Genomic DNA, 15,687 nt, shown 5'->3' on the forward strand with positions numbered 1-15,687 from the left:
AGTTTTCAACAATTTTTGAACTACATGTTACCCCATCTGATGCCCCAAGTGGTACCTCCTCCTCTGGCACCAAAAAGTACGAGAGCTTCCAACCGGCAGCCTTCTCAGTTGTCTGTTCCGATCGGGGGACTCTTTAGGAATATGGTGCAGCCATTTGACCCTGATCTAGTGCAACCGCCTTTGCCACCGCCATTGCCCCCACCTCCCCCACCACCACTGCCACCAGGCTACAATGGTTGGAGCCCATATGGATACCCTTATTATTCGTACCCGGGATACGCGCCTAACCATTCCAAAGATTTCAAGGTTGGCAGCACGATAGTCAAAATTTCCACTTTTTCCGAGGTGAAAGATTGGAAGAAAGCATTGCAGTTCTTACAATAATTCGACAACATCTATGCTTTGGGGAACTATACAGAAGAATCCAAGATTTCTAGAGCAACAGGATTTCTTAAAGATAATGCTATGCAATGGTGGAGTTCAATCGCGACACAATCGCATGCTCCAAGGACCTGGCAAGCTTTCAAGGCAGTTTTTGCACGCAATTACATGACTTCTATGTTTGAAGTCCGGATTTTGGCAGAATGGGGCAACTTGAAAATGCTTGCCACCGAAACCTTGGACGACTATAACCAAAGGTTTCTCGACGTGTACCTTCCGGTGTCCTTTAGGTTCGTCCCCTTGGAGGCCCAATGCGAGCGATACACCATTGGCTACCATCACCATTGCAGGAATATTCTCTCTCCAAGCAAGTCTCCACCATCCAAGAGCTTATGGACCATGCTGTAGTCGGCTACAAACTGATGAAGGGAAAGTTGGAGTTTATTATAGAAGAACCTCCCGCCACTAACCACAACTCTCGACAGCAACGAGCAAATTCTCGAGTCTTGTGACACCCAACCTCAAAGGCCTTGTCTGACACAACGTCAACGAGAAACCCTTTTTACAAGAAGGCCGATGCATCGGATGTTTTCAAATAGGACATACATTTACTACATGTCCTGAGAGAGCCTTGACGTCTTCAGAGCAACCTTCTGCTCTTACGACAGAACGATCCTCAAGGCCACCTCCAGCCAAGAAAGCTAGACCACTAGTCCCTGATATCTATGGCATACGCCTTGAAAGTACAATGAATTGTGTCGAGCATATGGCAAAGTCAACGGCTTCAAAGCCCTTATTTTCTTTGACCCCAGAGCTACAGTGAACTTCATTCATCTAGAATTCTTGAAGCAGATGCACTTTGATTATGATGCAGAGGGTGGAGAAATTGAAGCTGCGCTAGCCACGGGGAAAACTCAAAAAATGGTACCGCTCATTGGTGCTCTTCCAATGACTATCCAAGATTATCATGGAAAAGCTGATTTCCACATTATGAAGTTGGGTAATTGCGACGTTCTCTTGGGTATGCCCTGGCACGACAAGAATGATGCGACTCTCCAGGTTCAAAACCGAACCATCACCGTGATCCAGAAGGGCAAGCCAGTCGTCCTTAAAGTTTGGTTGTCCAAACAAAACCCTGAATGAACTCTTTAGTTGTTTTTATAGCTAGATACTTTTGAACATTGTTTGAGAAAGTTTTGTTTGAAATGGATGCTTTCTGTTTTCAACTTGTCTTGGTGCCGATTTGAATTACTCTCGGGTGGAGAAGTGAGAAATGTTGTTTTGGTATTATTTGAACCTCGGAACGACGCAGACGGGATGTCTAGGGAGCGTTTCGTTGTATGATTGGAAACCTCGGAACGACGTAGACGGGATGTCTGGGGAGCGTTTCGTTGTATGCTTGAAAACCTCCGAACGACGCAGACGGGATGTCTGGGGAGCGTTTGGTTGTATGCTTGAACCTCCAAGCAACACAGACTGCGGTCTGGGGAGCGTTTGGTTGTACAGTTCTCTGAGATCATGGCCCGGACCTTTTTAGGTTATTTGCGGGGGGAGTGACAAGGTAGTCGTTGAGTAGCTTCATACTGCAGATTGTTTGTCTCGGGGGAGTGCTCAACTGCTTTGTTTGTTGTGTCTTGTAACATGCATATGTGAGCAGTTGTGTTGCATTGTGATGTGCCAACCACTAAATATTCCTAATTGGAAGAGATTGTCTGGGTATGTAATTTTAGTGCATCAAGACACCCGTGCAAGATCAGTGCGGTCTGGGTGTGATGGCTATTTTTGCTACGCCGGAATATCAAGAGTTCCAATCTGGATGAGAGGAGAAGCCAACTCTTTAACAAAAAAAAGAGCAAACTGATTGTTCCTCGGAAATTTTTAAGCTAACTTCAATTGTTTTGTAGATATGCTGTAATCGCGGACAATTACTTTCTTTCAAGAAGGGGAGATGCAAACTGATTGTCCCTTGGAATTTTTAAGCTAACTTGAGTTGTTTTGCAAATATTGTGTAATCGCGGACAATTACTTTCTTTTAAGAAGGGGGGATGTCACAAATTGTTGACGTGTCAAGTCACTGAAGAACAGAGCCAACCTTCAGATCACGGCCGAGGGGCCTAAACCCTAAGAAGAACAAGCAACAGCAGAAGAAGAAGTCCTACCAACTTATGGGACCCCGTTCGATGGGGCTTAAGTGACATAAAGGAATTAAAATAAAGCAGGACCCACACACACACACAAAAAGACACTTGCGCAGGAACTGATGACGTGGCAATAGTACGGACGCTCCGCAAATTGCGTTGACATGCTGACGTGGCAGCATGTACAGATTTGCGCAATTTGCGTTGATGCACTCAAATTTGTCCACATCCAGATTTATCTCCAGCCAAGGTGGTTCGATGTCGAAAGCTAGCAATGCTGGTGGAATGTTATGAACAGATGCTCTTTTTACCGTATACGAAGCAGGAATATGGTATGTAGAGTGTAGAGGGCTAGAACACTATGCTTACGATGAGACATTTTGAGCTTTTTTCACTCTATCAGAGAGAGGTTTGTGGACATGTGCTGCTGCAGTTTGTGTGTATGAGCTCACACTTGAGTGGTTTCTTGATGAAGATTTTTGTCCTACTTTGGGATCACAGGGACTGCTTACCTCTGGCGTTTGATCAAAGATGCCATAGGGAATACTCATGTATGGGTTGTGCCGATGGCGAATTTTTTTGGAATCAGAGTGGTACTATAGAGCATGAAAGCTCTATCCAGAAGGAGGGCGGCCTGGCAAAATGTGACATGAGGAGTTGCAAGATGAGTAGTGAGATTTCTATGCGGTTTATTCTTGGTCAAATCCCGTCGGAGATATCATATGCATGTTCATCGTAATGCTCTACGTAAAGCCCTCGTTCGGAGGTATGTTAAAAAGTTTCTTGATGCATGAGCTCGAGGCAATTTACAAGCTTGAGCCTATGGAGATTCTGCAAGGGAGTGGGTATTGTATGCTCGAGTTCCCTTTATTAGTTGTGCAAGGGATCGAGTGTGGGCTGAGGTGTATGAGCCAAGGTTAAAGGGTAAATTACAAAAACGTTTTGGATAAAAAAAGAAAAGGTAGCAAAAAAGTGATGAAACCACGAGGCCTGCAATGACAAGGTGCCTCTATTAAAAAAAATTCCATATAGACACAATAGCTTTAGTGATGCCCAAGCAGAGGCATTATTCTTGGATCCAATATTCCTTGAACTGGTACCTTTGTGTCTATAGATTCTACACTTCCTGCAACAATAAAGGCTCCAGATACTCAATTTAGAACTTGCTGTATTGAATAGCTAGCTGCAATTGAACGTGAAAAGCTCGCCAAAAAATATCATATGAACCGAGTTCTCTGAAGTATGATGATGTTTTGATCAAATTCGAGAGGAGAATGCATCTCTTGCAGAAGCCAGGTTTCTCCGACAATGGCCATGGGCAAGCACTTTGAGCAGAAGGAATTGGGACACATGACATAGTAATGAAGGGTTGCTTCAAGAACTTTGAGCAGAATTGAAGCTCTCACAGAAGCCGTCAGCTTCCTTTGACAATGGCCAATAAACCACCCTGGGCAAGCACAGCAGAAGGAAAGGCAAGCATCATAGCAACTTCAGTAGAATGCTTTGTTGGATGTAGTTAGCACAGCATCACACGCCAAACAAAGCTCTCTTTGTCCATACAACGCAGTGAATGAGAGGAGAGAAGCATGTTGCTCGTCTTTACCACAAATCCATGAATGTTTTGATGGTGTGAAGGATGCAACACACACTCTAGGTGAGAAGCCTTCAATGCCTGCATAGAAATTACATGAAATCACCAAAGTTTGTAAATACTAGCTTGGAGCAGGCTTCCCAACGATCTCACGTAAGGAGGGTTTCTGCGTCATGGAAAACGGTTGGCAATTTGGTGGTGTGACGAAACAGCATGAGAACCTTTTCTTGACCGACTTGCAGTTTAAAAGCAGATAACTTCAGGCGTAGGTTGAAATCAAATATACGATTTCACAAAAATGGTGAATTGGGTGGAATTTGAAGACTCGGTGGAGATGCTGGAGTCTTTTACTGTCTCTCTCTCTCTTGCTCACAAGTGGCAAGCATGCCACTGCAGTCTACGCAGAGATCGAGGGTTTACGAGCTCCAGGCCAGGCAGGTTTCAGACGAGCTTTCTCCACCACTGATCACATCTTCGTTCTGCGCTGCCTCATTGATGGGGCAAAGGCGCGGAAGAAGAGGCTTTACTGCTGCTTTGTGGATTTCCGCAAGGCCTTTGACACAGTCCCACGCGAGAGACTCTTCCAGCGCCTTCACAGCATTGGGGTACCAACAGAGATGATTTGGGCCATATATGCTCTCTACGAGAAGGTGACGGGTCGAGTTCGTTGCCCAGGCGGTTTTTCAGAGACCATTGCTAGCACCATTGGTGTTAAGCAAGGATGCCCACTCTCCCCGACACTCTTTGGGCTCTACATCGACGAGATCTCCGACTACATACTGCGAGCAGAAGGAGAGGGGAGCGACTTGGCAGGTACTCCGGTCCACATCATGTTATATGCTGATGATATTGTGTTGATTTCAGAGTCACCCGAGGGCTTGCAACGCCATCTTGAGGCCTTGGACGAATTCAGCACACACAGGGGGTTGACTGTGAACCTTGGCAAAACCAAGGTTATGATCTTTCACACATCCAGTGCAGTGAGGAGCGCTGCCACCTTCACAGCAGCAGGAGGAAAGGTTGATGTAGTCACCTCCTATGTCTACCTTGGCATCACATTCACCAGCCTACCAGGACCCTTCACTATGAGGCAGGCTGCTGCTGACAGGCTCACCCGAGGATATGCAGCTCTGGCCATGCTAGAGCGGAGATGCCACCAGGCACACTTTCAGGAACCCCGCACGAAGGGGTGGCTTTTCAACACCTTAGTCACCCCGGCCTTGATGTACTCGGCGGCAGTATGGGCACCAGGATTGACAGCTAACCAGTGGACACAGCTTGAGAGGCCACAGGTATGTATGATCTCACGCTTGCTCCGCAGCAAGAAGACAGTGCCACATGACATTATTAGAGCCGAGCTCGCCACACCACCCATGGTGGTAGAGGCACTATCCCAGACAGTCTGCTTCATCCAGAGGATGAGAGAGCTACCTCCTGACAGACTTACTCGTAGAGCATTTGAGGCAGCTATACAGCTATCAGAGAGTGGGCATGAGAGAGCATGGTACTCACAGGTCAGAGCATGGTTTGAGGGACACGGTCTTGACATGGAGAGCCTACCACCATTCCAGTACGACCCCCACTCACCATATGTTCACCTCTCTCGCAGTGAGAGGAACTTGGTACTGAGACAGGATCTGTGGCAGCTATACACTAGGAGAGTCTGGGAGGCACCTAGCTTGGGGACGAGGATGTCAGATTACAGAGACCAGTTTCTCACCATATTGTCCGTGGGGTTCATACAGAGACCACGCTACATGGACACATATATGCCACATAGCTCACGGGTGGCGATTGGTCAGCTGAGAGTGGCTTCACACAGGTTAGAGATTGAGATCGGGAGACATACTGGTGTTCCCAGGGAGGAGCGAATCTGCAGAGCCTGCACAGAGGAGGTGGAGAGTGAGGAGCACTTTGTATGTAGATGCAGAGCATACACTGAGATCAGAGGCAGGTATGAGGCCCTATTCAGAGGACAGCCCACTCTCCGAGAGATCATGGACTCTCGAGATCAGAGACAGCTCGGACGGTTCTTACTAGAGATACAGAGCCATCGGGACACACTACTACAGCCACACACACCTACACAGACAGAGGGGGGACAGTCGCAGCTCACAGACTTCTTTCAGAGGATTACCGCCCCTCCCCCACCAGACACTCAGAGGGGAGTGACACTCCCACAGGCGGAGGTGAGCCGAGCTAGACGACGACCACGAGTCACAGGCTACAGGGGCGCGAGCTCCCACCACCGACAGATCGAGGAGATCCGAGCCCGGGAGCGCCGTGCCACTGAGGAGCGAGTGGCCCGGATGAGGGCCGACCCGACAGCTTTCATCCGGGCAGCCTTGGCACTAGACCCACCCATGTACCACATCTTACATCCCCCCATTAGTACAGGATGGAGCTAGATAGCTTGATGCATTCTCATGATTGTACTACCTTGAGCATATAGACATGCATATACCCCTAGAGATAGAGCTCCATCCCTCCTCAGATACCCCACTACCTACACTCAGTTCAGTTTTGTATCAGTTTTTGTTTCATTTGTCTTTCCGATAGACGGATGACATACACACCATGTACATTTGATTTGTCTCATAGGCCGATTTCGGCCTGACATAGACGTTAAAAATCTTTCTTTCTTTCTTCTTTCTTTCTCTCTCCCCTGTGTGATGCCACCGAAGCTTCAGAATCTGTGTGTGTGTGTCTCTTCATTGCATGGAAGCATTGAGCATGGACGCCAATTGCATACTCAAGCTACAAACAGTGGCCTTGGTTCTCGAGTTTCTGTTGGAAATGCTCTTATAGACATGCATGCAATATGTCAGAGCCTTGAAGATGCACGTGTTGTATTTCAGAGAATGCCTGATAGAGATGTTGTATGGGGACTTCTATGCTTAAATTACGAGCAGCAGGGTGAGCCCTCTCTCTCTCTCTCTCTCTCTCTCTCTCTCTCTCTCTCTCTCTCTCTCTCTCTCTCTCTCTCTCTGCGCGCTGCCTCCCCTCTCTCTCCCTGCGCGTGGCTCCCTCCTGCGCGCTGCCTCCCCTGCGCGCTGTCCCACCCCTGTGTGCTGCTCCCTCCTGCGCGCTGCCCCCCCCCCCCCCCCCCCCCCCCCCCCGTGCGCTGCTCCCTGCACGCCAAGACGACCAGCTCATCCTCTGAACACACACACCCCATCCCCATCCCCTGCCCGCTGCCCCCTGCATACACACAAGCCGAGTGTTCTCTTCCCCTTCCCCCCTCTTCTTCACAATATGAAGAGAGGGTAGCTACGAAGACAACCATGTCTTCCCCCATCATCAAGACGCCGACACCGACAACGAAGACAACGTCCTTCATGCTCACGAATAAGAGGCTTGCACAATTGGAGAAGGACATGAAGGAATGGCGGATGGAGAGAGAAATATGGAAGGAGGAGAAAGCCAACTTCATCAAGCTATGGAACAAAGAGAAGGAGGACATGAGAGCGGAAATCCAAAATCTCAAAGAGGAGAAGGAGAGAAGGGAACGGGAGAACGAGAAGGAGAGGGAGAGATGGAGGAAAGAGCAAGAAGAGATGAAGGCACAAATCGATCTCCTTCATGCTTCCCTCACATCCCTCACCCCCGAGGAAGGAGAGATTAAAGGGGAGGCTAAGGAAGCCCTCAAGGAGGAGATCACCAAAGCCCTCACCGCAAGCATTGAGGACAAATTAGAGGCCACCAAAGAAGGATGGGTCGAAGTGGTCAAAAAGAACATCAAGAAGGTAGCAAGAGAGGAAGCCCAAAAAGATGAGGTACTCATCGTACACACAACCATCGAAGAGGAGAAGATGCGACAAGCTCGCCGTCTCAATGTGCGAGTGACCGGCATCAAAGAAGAAGAAGGGTCTACACCCGAAAGCGATGGGAAAGCTTTATGCAAGAAAGTGGGATACAAGGAAGAAGAGATCCGTTTCTCCAAAGTTTGGAGAGCCGGCAAAGATCCAAAGAAAAGAGCTCTCATCCTCCAATTCGCCTCCGAGGAGTCTCGAACTTCCTTCCTCCGAAAGAGGGTCATCTTGAGAGGGATAGACGGCCCCCCGATTTATCTTGATGATGACCTCACAAAGATGCAACAAGATCACCGTCGCGCGTGCATGCCTCGAGTCCACCAAGCTCGCAAAGAAGGGAAGAAGGCAGTATATCGGGATGGTAGGGTTATCATTGATGGCAAGACCATCGCATAGGGACTCGCGGCCTGTGGGACACACGAGGAGATTCATGTCACGGTTTGGAATTGCAATGGAGACCTATGGACACACCCAGAGAGACTTGAGGAGGTGATGAGAGGTCGAGACATCATTCTACTTACAGAGACACACGAGAGCCCGGAGAGAGGGTTACCACGGATACATGGATTCCAGTGGGAGTCTCTACATCGAGGATGTATGCGCCAGCACACCACTCGCGGCTCAGGAGGAGTGGCCATACTCTTTAGACAGGGGCTTCACAGCAGACTACAGATTGTTGCCCGGGACCCACAGGCCCGCTACATGTGGATTCGCCTCGAGCTCTCAGGAGACAGGATCGTCTACATTGCCCTTTGCTACTTTGCTCCCACAGGCTCCAGATTCGCCCCTATTGAGCAGGAGTCACCGTACGCATGCCTCACGGAGGAGATTATGGAGTACTCCACACTGGGTGAAGTCTTCCTTATGGGAGACTTCAATGCTCGTACACGCAGTGAGCAATGTGAGACATATGACCATGAGGACCCAGAGACACTACACACTCTAGATGAGGAGGCTACTATGAGAGACACAGCAGACAGAGCTCCAGTCACAGCTTACGGACGACATCTACTTCGACTTGGCTCCTAGCACCGTCTCGTTATCTATAACGGGATGGTCCAGTGGCCCACCTCAGGGGGCCTGACTTGTATACCACATGGAGTTGCAGAAGGAGGGGGGAGTACAGTCGACTATATTCTGGGACCCAGGGAGGCTACACACCTTATCACATCCTTCACCATTCCACCCATACCCATCGGAGCCGACCACACATACCTCTCTTTCTCCATCACCGGAGATACCATCACACACAGCTCCACTACACACACTCCACACACCACCATCCATTTCACACATGAGCTAGCCTCTATTTACTCGGCCAAGGTCGAACATGGCCTATGTCTCCTCCACCCATCCACACCACTCTCAGTTCTCACATCACATATCTCTTCTGTTCTCCACACTTCAGCTATTAGCTCTTTTCCACACACCACTCACACAGGACGCACTCCCCCCCCCGGGGCTATGCCTCAGAACCGCTGGTATGACGATGAGTGCAGAGAGCTATACCGACGCCTCCATGCACGGCGAGCCTTAGGAGAGATCACAGAGAGAGAGGCCAGACGGCATATGAAGACGCTGACACGCCAAAAGCGGCGAGCATTCGAAGAGGCACAGGAGCTTGAGCTATACCGCCTATTCATGAGCATGGATAGCGCGACGGCATGGCGCACCCTGCGCGAGCCATGTCCGACTACAGCTATTGAGGATCCACAGATATGGCATGATTATGCAGAGCGACTTTATGAAGTGCCAGGGCAGCCTCCTATTCCACAACCACACGAGCCTCGCCCCACGTGCTCCTCCTTCTTTACAGCAGAGATGGTAGAGAGGGCCATACATCGCATGCAGCACAGACGATCAGCTGACCATACTGGATTACAGAGTGAGCACATCATTTATGCGGCCTCCACTATAGCCCCGTTGATTGCACATGTCTTCAACCGGGCTATAGGGGAGGGCTTCCCAGAGGAGTGGACACAGCACACCATAGTGCCTATCCACAAATCTGGCGACACCCTGGACCCAGGGAACTACAGGACTATCATGATTGGCCACACGATGGCCAAGCTATATGGAGCAGTACTTGAGGCACAGCTCAGCTGCTACGCAGAGATCGAGGGTTTACGAGCTCCAGGCCAGGCAGGTTTCAGACGAGCTTTCTCCACCATTGACCACATCTTCGTTCTGCGCTGCCTCATTGATGGGGCAAAGGCGCGGAAGAAGAGGCTTTACTGCTGCTTTGTGGACTTCCGCAAGGCCTTTGACACAGTCCCACGCAAGAGACTCTTCCAGCGCCTTCACAGCATTGGGGTACCAACAGAGATGATTTGGGCCATATATGCTCTCTATGAGAGGGTGACGGGTCGGGTTCGCTGTCCAGGCGGTTTTTCAGAGACCATTGCTAGCACCATTGGTGTTAAGCAAGGATGCCCACTCTCCCCGACACTCTTTGGACTATACATCGACGAGATCTCCGACTACATACTGCGAGCAGGGGGAGAGGAGAGCGACTTGGCAGGTACTCCGGTCCACATCATGTTATATGCTGATGATATTGTGTTGATTTCAGAGTCACCCGAGGGCTTGCAACGCCATCTTGAGGCCTTGGACGAATTCAGCACACACAGGGGGTTGACTGTGAACCTTGGCAAAACCAAGGTTATGATCTTTCACACATCCAGTGCAGTGAGGAGCGCCGCCACCTTCACAGCAGCAGGAGGAAAGGTTGATGTAGTCACCTCCTATGTCTACCTTGGCATCACATTCACCAGCCTACCAGGACCCTTCACTATGAGGCAGGCTGCTGTTGACAGGCTCATTCGAGGATATGCAGCTCTGGCCATGCTAGAGCGGAGGTGCCACCAGGCACACTTTCAGGAGCCCCGCACGAAGGGGTGGCTTTTCGACACCTTAGTCACCCCGGCCTTGATGTACTCGGCGGCAGTATGGGCACCAGGATTGACAGCTGACCAGTGGACACAACTTGAGAGACCACAGGTATATATGATCTCACGCTTGCTCCGCAGCAAGAAGACAGTGCCACATGACATTATTAGAGCCGAGCTCGCCACACCACCTATGGTTGTAGAGGCACTATTCCAGACAGTCTGCTTCATCCATAGGATGAGAGAGCTACCTCCCGACAGACTTACCCGTAGAGCATTTGAGGCAGCTATACAGCTATCAGAGAGTGGGCATGAGAGAGCATGGTACTCACAGGTCAGAGCATGGTTTGAGGGACACGGTCTTGACATGGAGAGCCTACCACCATTCCAGTACGACCCCCACTCACCATATGTTCACCTCTCTCGCAGTGAGAGGAACTTGGTATTGAGACAGAATCTGTGGCAGCTATACACTAGGAGAGTCTGGGAGGCACCTAGCTTGGGGACGAGGATGTCAGATTACAGAGACCAGTTTCTCACCATATTGTCTGGGGGGTTCATACAGAGACCACGCTACATGGACACATATATGCCACATAGCTCACAGGTGGCGATTGGTCAGCTGAGAGTGGCTTCACACAGGTTAGAGATTGAGATCGGGAGACATACTGGTGTTCCCAGGGAGGAGCGAATCTGCAGAGCCTGCACAGAGGAGGTGGAGAGTGAGGAGCACTTTGTATGTAGATGCAGAGCATACACTGAGATCAGAGGCAGGTATGAGGCCCTATTTAGAGGACAGCCCACTCTCCGAGAGATCATGGAATCTCGAGATCAGAGACAGCTCGGACGTTTCTTACTAGAGATACAGAGCCACCGGGACACACTACTACAGCCACACACAGCTACACAGACAGAGGGGAGACAGTCGCAGCTCACAGACTTCTTTCAGAGGGTTTCCGCCCCCCCCTCACCAGACACTCAAAGGGGAGTGACACTCCCACAGGCGGAGGTGAACCGAGCTAGACGACGACCACGAGTCACAGGCTACAGGGGCGCGAGCTCCCACCACCGACAGATCGAGGAGATCCGAGCCCGGGAGCGCCGTGCCACTGAGGAGCGAGTGGCTCAGATGAGGGCTGACCCGACAGCTTTCATCCGGGTAGCCTTGGCACCAGACCCACCCATGTACCACATCTTACATCCCCCCATTAGTACAGGATGGAGCTAGATAGCTTGATGCATTCTCATGATTGTACTACCTTGAGCATACAGACATGCATATACCCCTAGAGATAGAGCTCCATCCCTCCTCAGATACTCCACTACCTACATTCAGTTCAGTTTTGTATCAATTTTGTTTCATTTGTCTTTCCGATAGACGGACGACATACACACAATGTACATTTGATTTGTCTCATAGGCCGATTTCGGCCTGACATAGACGTTAAAAATCTTTCTTTCTTTCTTTCTTTCTCTCTCTCAGGCTGGTATCGGAGACGCAGGTGGGGGTTTTGGGGACGGCAGAGCAGAGGGAGGGAAGAGTGGCACCTTGCGATGTGTGTGCAAGCCAGTTTTGTGGCGAAGAGAGGACGAACTGGTGGGAAGCAGGAGGAGGGAGGATGCCAAGAGGAGCACGAGCGTAGTCTCTCTCTCTCTCTCCGCTGACGTGGAAAGGGTGCGGGGGGGAGGGAATTTCGGCAGGGCATCAGAGCCCATTTTTAGTTGACCAGTAGGAAGCAAAGAGGACTCTATTGTCTAGAACATTGAGTAATAAAATCTTAAAAATAATCTTTTAGCTGCACTCCATAGCCCCACTACCTCAAAAATCAAGGAGATAATAAGGACCTCCACAATGCCACTATGAACTTTAGGGACCAACTGTCTTTTAATGAGTGTCTACAAAGCTATATCTTTATAAATCTTTATAATGAGTTTTTGTTGTGACAACTGACCAATCAAAAAAATGTACATTTTTTAAAAACAACCTCTTCTTTTTCACTAAGAAAAAGGGAACAGATCACTATGGCCTTAGCCCTTTGGGCAGGCCAAAAAGGAAGCAGCAACGGTTGTCGTGGCAGGTGTTTTTAGCAAGAGAAGCCTCGCGAAGCGGGGGAGGGGCTAGCGTTCTCTGAATGGGAGCACAAAAAGAGAGGAGGGCCATGAGAACTCCATGAAAGGAGTTGGAAAGGAGGTCGTTGCTGAGAAGAGCCATTTGAAACAGTGGCCGATGAAGCTAAGCACGAGCCTTTGTGAGATCGCCGATTGTGTGGATTGTGTGGAAGCGGAAGCAGGGAGGGCCAACTTCAAAGATTCAGGGAATTGAGAGAGAGAAGGGAGCCAGCGTTTCCCCTCTGAGTGCCTCCCGGGACATGGCGGGTGGAGATGGAAGAGAGGTGGAGCGATGGGCTTTTGATGCGGGGTTGAGTGTGTCTCCCCCTGAGATTGCGTATGCATGCAGTCGTGGCCGTGCTCAAGGACCGTAAGTGATCAAGTTGAAGCTCGTGTAGCTCCAATCTGGTGGGCTCATTCGTTGCTTCGATCTGGTGTTACAATCTTTGGTAGTTTCTTGTGGTTGTTGATTGAAGAAGATATCGAGAGAGGTGTTTAAAGTGGTGTCAGGTGTGGGTGTTGGAGTGTGTGGGTCTGGCCATCCATTCCCCCATCATCTTTTGGCGATCCTGCTGGGGACGAAGGTTTTGCCGGTTGTGCCCCTAGAATTTCTTTGCAGTTGTAAGCTGATCTGATTTGTCAAGAATGGCTATGAATAAGGATGCTCATGTACTTTTTTGTGGAAGAGCACATGAAAATGTACAGGCTTGGGTGTTTTTTGGAGAAAATAAAATGTATGATCGGGGTATTTTTGATGATGAGGCGATGGCGGACTTCATGTATCAAATATTGCGGAAAGGTGCTTGGCAGTTCTATGTTGAACTTCCCAAGCATGTCCAATATAGTTGGAGATTGATGAAGCACACATTGTTGAAACGTTATGTGGGTTCGAAGCTGCCAAGAAAAAATAGTGTATATTTTTGTGGAACAGATGAGGAATGTATAAGGCTATGGATAATGCAGGTTGAGCAGGAGATGACGAGATTGGGAATTCAAGATGATATGGCAAAAGCAAATCATGCATCTCAGGGTTTGTCCCATGATGGGTTTTTTTTTTGCATATCCTCCCCGAGGAATGGCGGCAAAGCTGGTCCGCCTTGAAGGTCTCATTGCTGATGCGTTATTGGAGGTTGCCGAAGCCTCAAGATGCAATAGAAAGGTCTGTTGTCATTGCCTTTGAGTCATTACAGGATGAGTTCTAGAAAATGTTGCAGAGCCAATTTGAGGATGTCTATGATGATAATGCACCTATCTATCAGATTTACGTGCAGAGAGGGATTTGCAAATGGTTGATGATGCTCCATGCCAGACAAATGATGGTGATGAGTTATTTGAGAGTGGCTATTGCAGTGATTTGGAATCTGATGATTGTAGTGCAAGGTTGTTTTCGGTTGACGAGTCTACAGATTGTATTCCGATTGTTGGAGCGTTTGCTGATGAGGAGTCCTCTGGTGATGAATCTATGATATTCGACCTCTCTCTGTACATGAGGGACATCAGAACAAAATGTCAAAATCAAGTTCATAATGGCAAGGAAGGGAACCAGGTTTTGGAGACTTTTGATAGGCAAGAAGGCTCATGTAAGAAAAATGATATGAAGTGCAGTGCATCTGGTTCTTCCTGCGATGCTGGGAAATTTATGGGTTCGTTACCTCTTGCTGTTGACGTTGATGATTGCAAGCGAAGCAATTATGCTCCAGATGCATGTGCTATGTATGAGGTGGTGTTTGTAGATCAGCAGCTATTGTCTCATGACAAGGAATGCATCTTTGATATACCTGATAAAATCTTCATGATCTTTATGACTTGGATGATGTAGCTATCTATAGAGGCAGCAATGGCGATGAGATTGAGAGTGAATCAGATCTTGGGGAGAACAAGGAGAGCTTGTCTGAGACATAGTAACAGGGGACGCCTATTTCTAGATTTCCCGTCCCAACTCATGTGCCGTCCCCCCCATCCCAACACCATCCTGGGCCGTCCACCTTGTTTCAAACCCCTCTTGTGAAAACAATGTTTCCCTCTAAGCCCCGTCCCCCGTTCCCATTCCGGTTGCCCAGGATGCGTTCCCTTGTTACTATGGTCTGAGATGCATGACCCATGTTGTGGTGATGTTTATGATTTGGATGTTTCAGCTCTACGCAAAAGTCTTGGTAAGGGCTACACAGGTTTGGATCTTGCGTGAGCTGAATACTGGTGATTCTGATGCTGATTCTTGCATGTCACACCAAGAAGAGGGGAATTTTTCACTGGCGGAAAAGTTTGTTACCACTCCTTCGTACAAGGAAGGTAGTGTTGCCTTAGAAGTCTTGCATGAAGGCAGTCATAAGAGGGTTGACGATGCTGATGTTCTGAGTGAGCATGTACTTCTTGATGAGAAGCTGCAGCAAGAGGGAGGGCAAGCTCTCGTCTCTCTAGATGAGGAGCATACCTTGCTAGTTATGGAGAGTGGGAAAGTGTCGCTTGAGGTGCCTGCCATAATATTTGATGGTGAGAGTGATGGGGTTTCTTTCTTTGATGATCTCTTATCAGAAATGGATAAGGATGCCACTGTTCTTTCTCCTCTGGAGGCAGATGTGCATGATAAGGGCTTAGAAGAGCGTATATGTGATGGAGAGCTACAACACGAGAGAGGGCAGGCCTTTCTCTCTCTTGCGAAGCATATGCTGCCAAGAGAAGTCGGAGCTGTGATGAGTGTAGAGTCAAAGTTTCTTTATAGCAGCGAGAGCCCAGGTACGGTGGTCTTAGAGGATGAGGGCCATGCTGAT

General features: G+C 49.1%; 2 pseudogenes; both read left to right on the forward strand.

Annotated features, from left to right (window-relative positions):
* The first annotated feature begins 8,071 nt into the window (after positions 1 to 8,071).
* Positions 8,072 to 12,619, forward strand: LOC147441278 (uncharacterized; annotated as a pseudogene).
* A 745-nt stretch (positions 12,620 to 13,364) lies between these two features.
* LOC147441279 (uncharacterized) lies at positions 13,365 to 15,223 on the forward strand (annotated as a pseudogene).
* Positions 15,224 to 15,687: the final 464 nt, after the last annotated feature.

Source organism: Adiantum capillus-veneris, chromosome 15 (assembly GCF_014529385.1).
Source record: "Adiantum capillus-veneris isolate H3 chromosome 15, ASM1452938v2, whole genome shotgun sequence".
NCBI lineage: Eukaryota > Viridiplantae > Streptophyta > Polypodiopsida > Polypodiales > Pteridaceae > Adiantum > Adiantum capillus-veneris.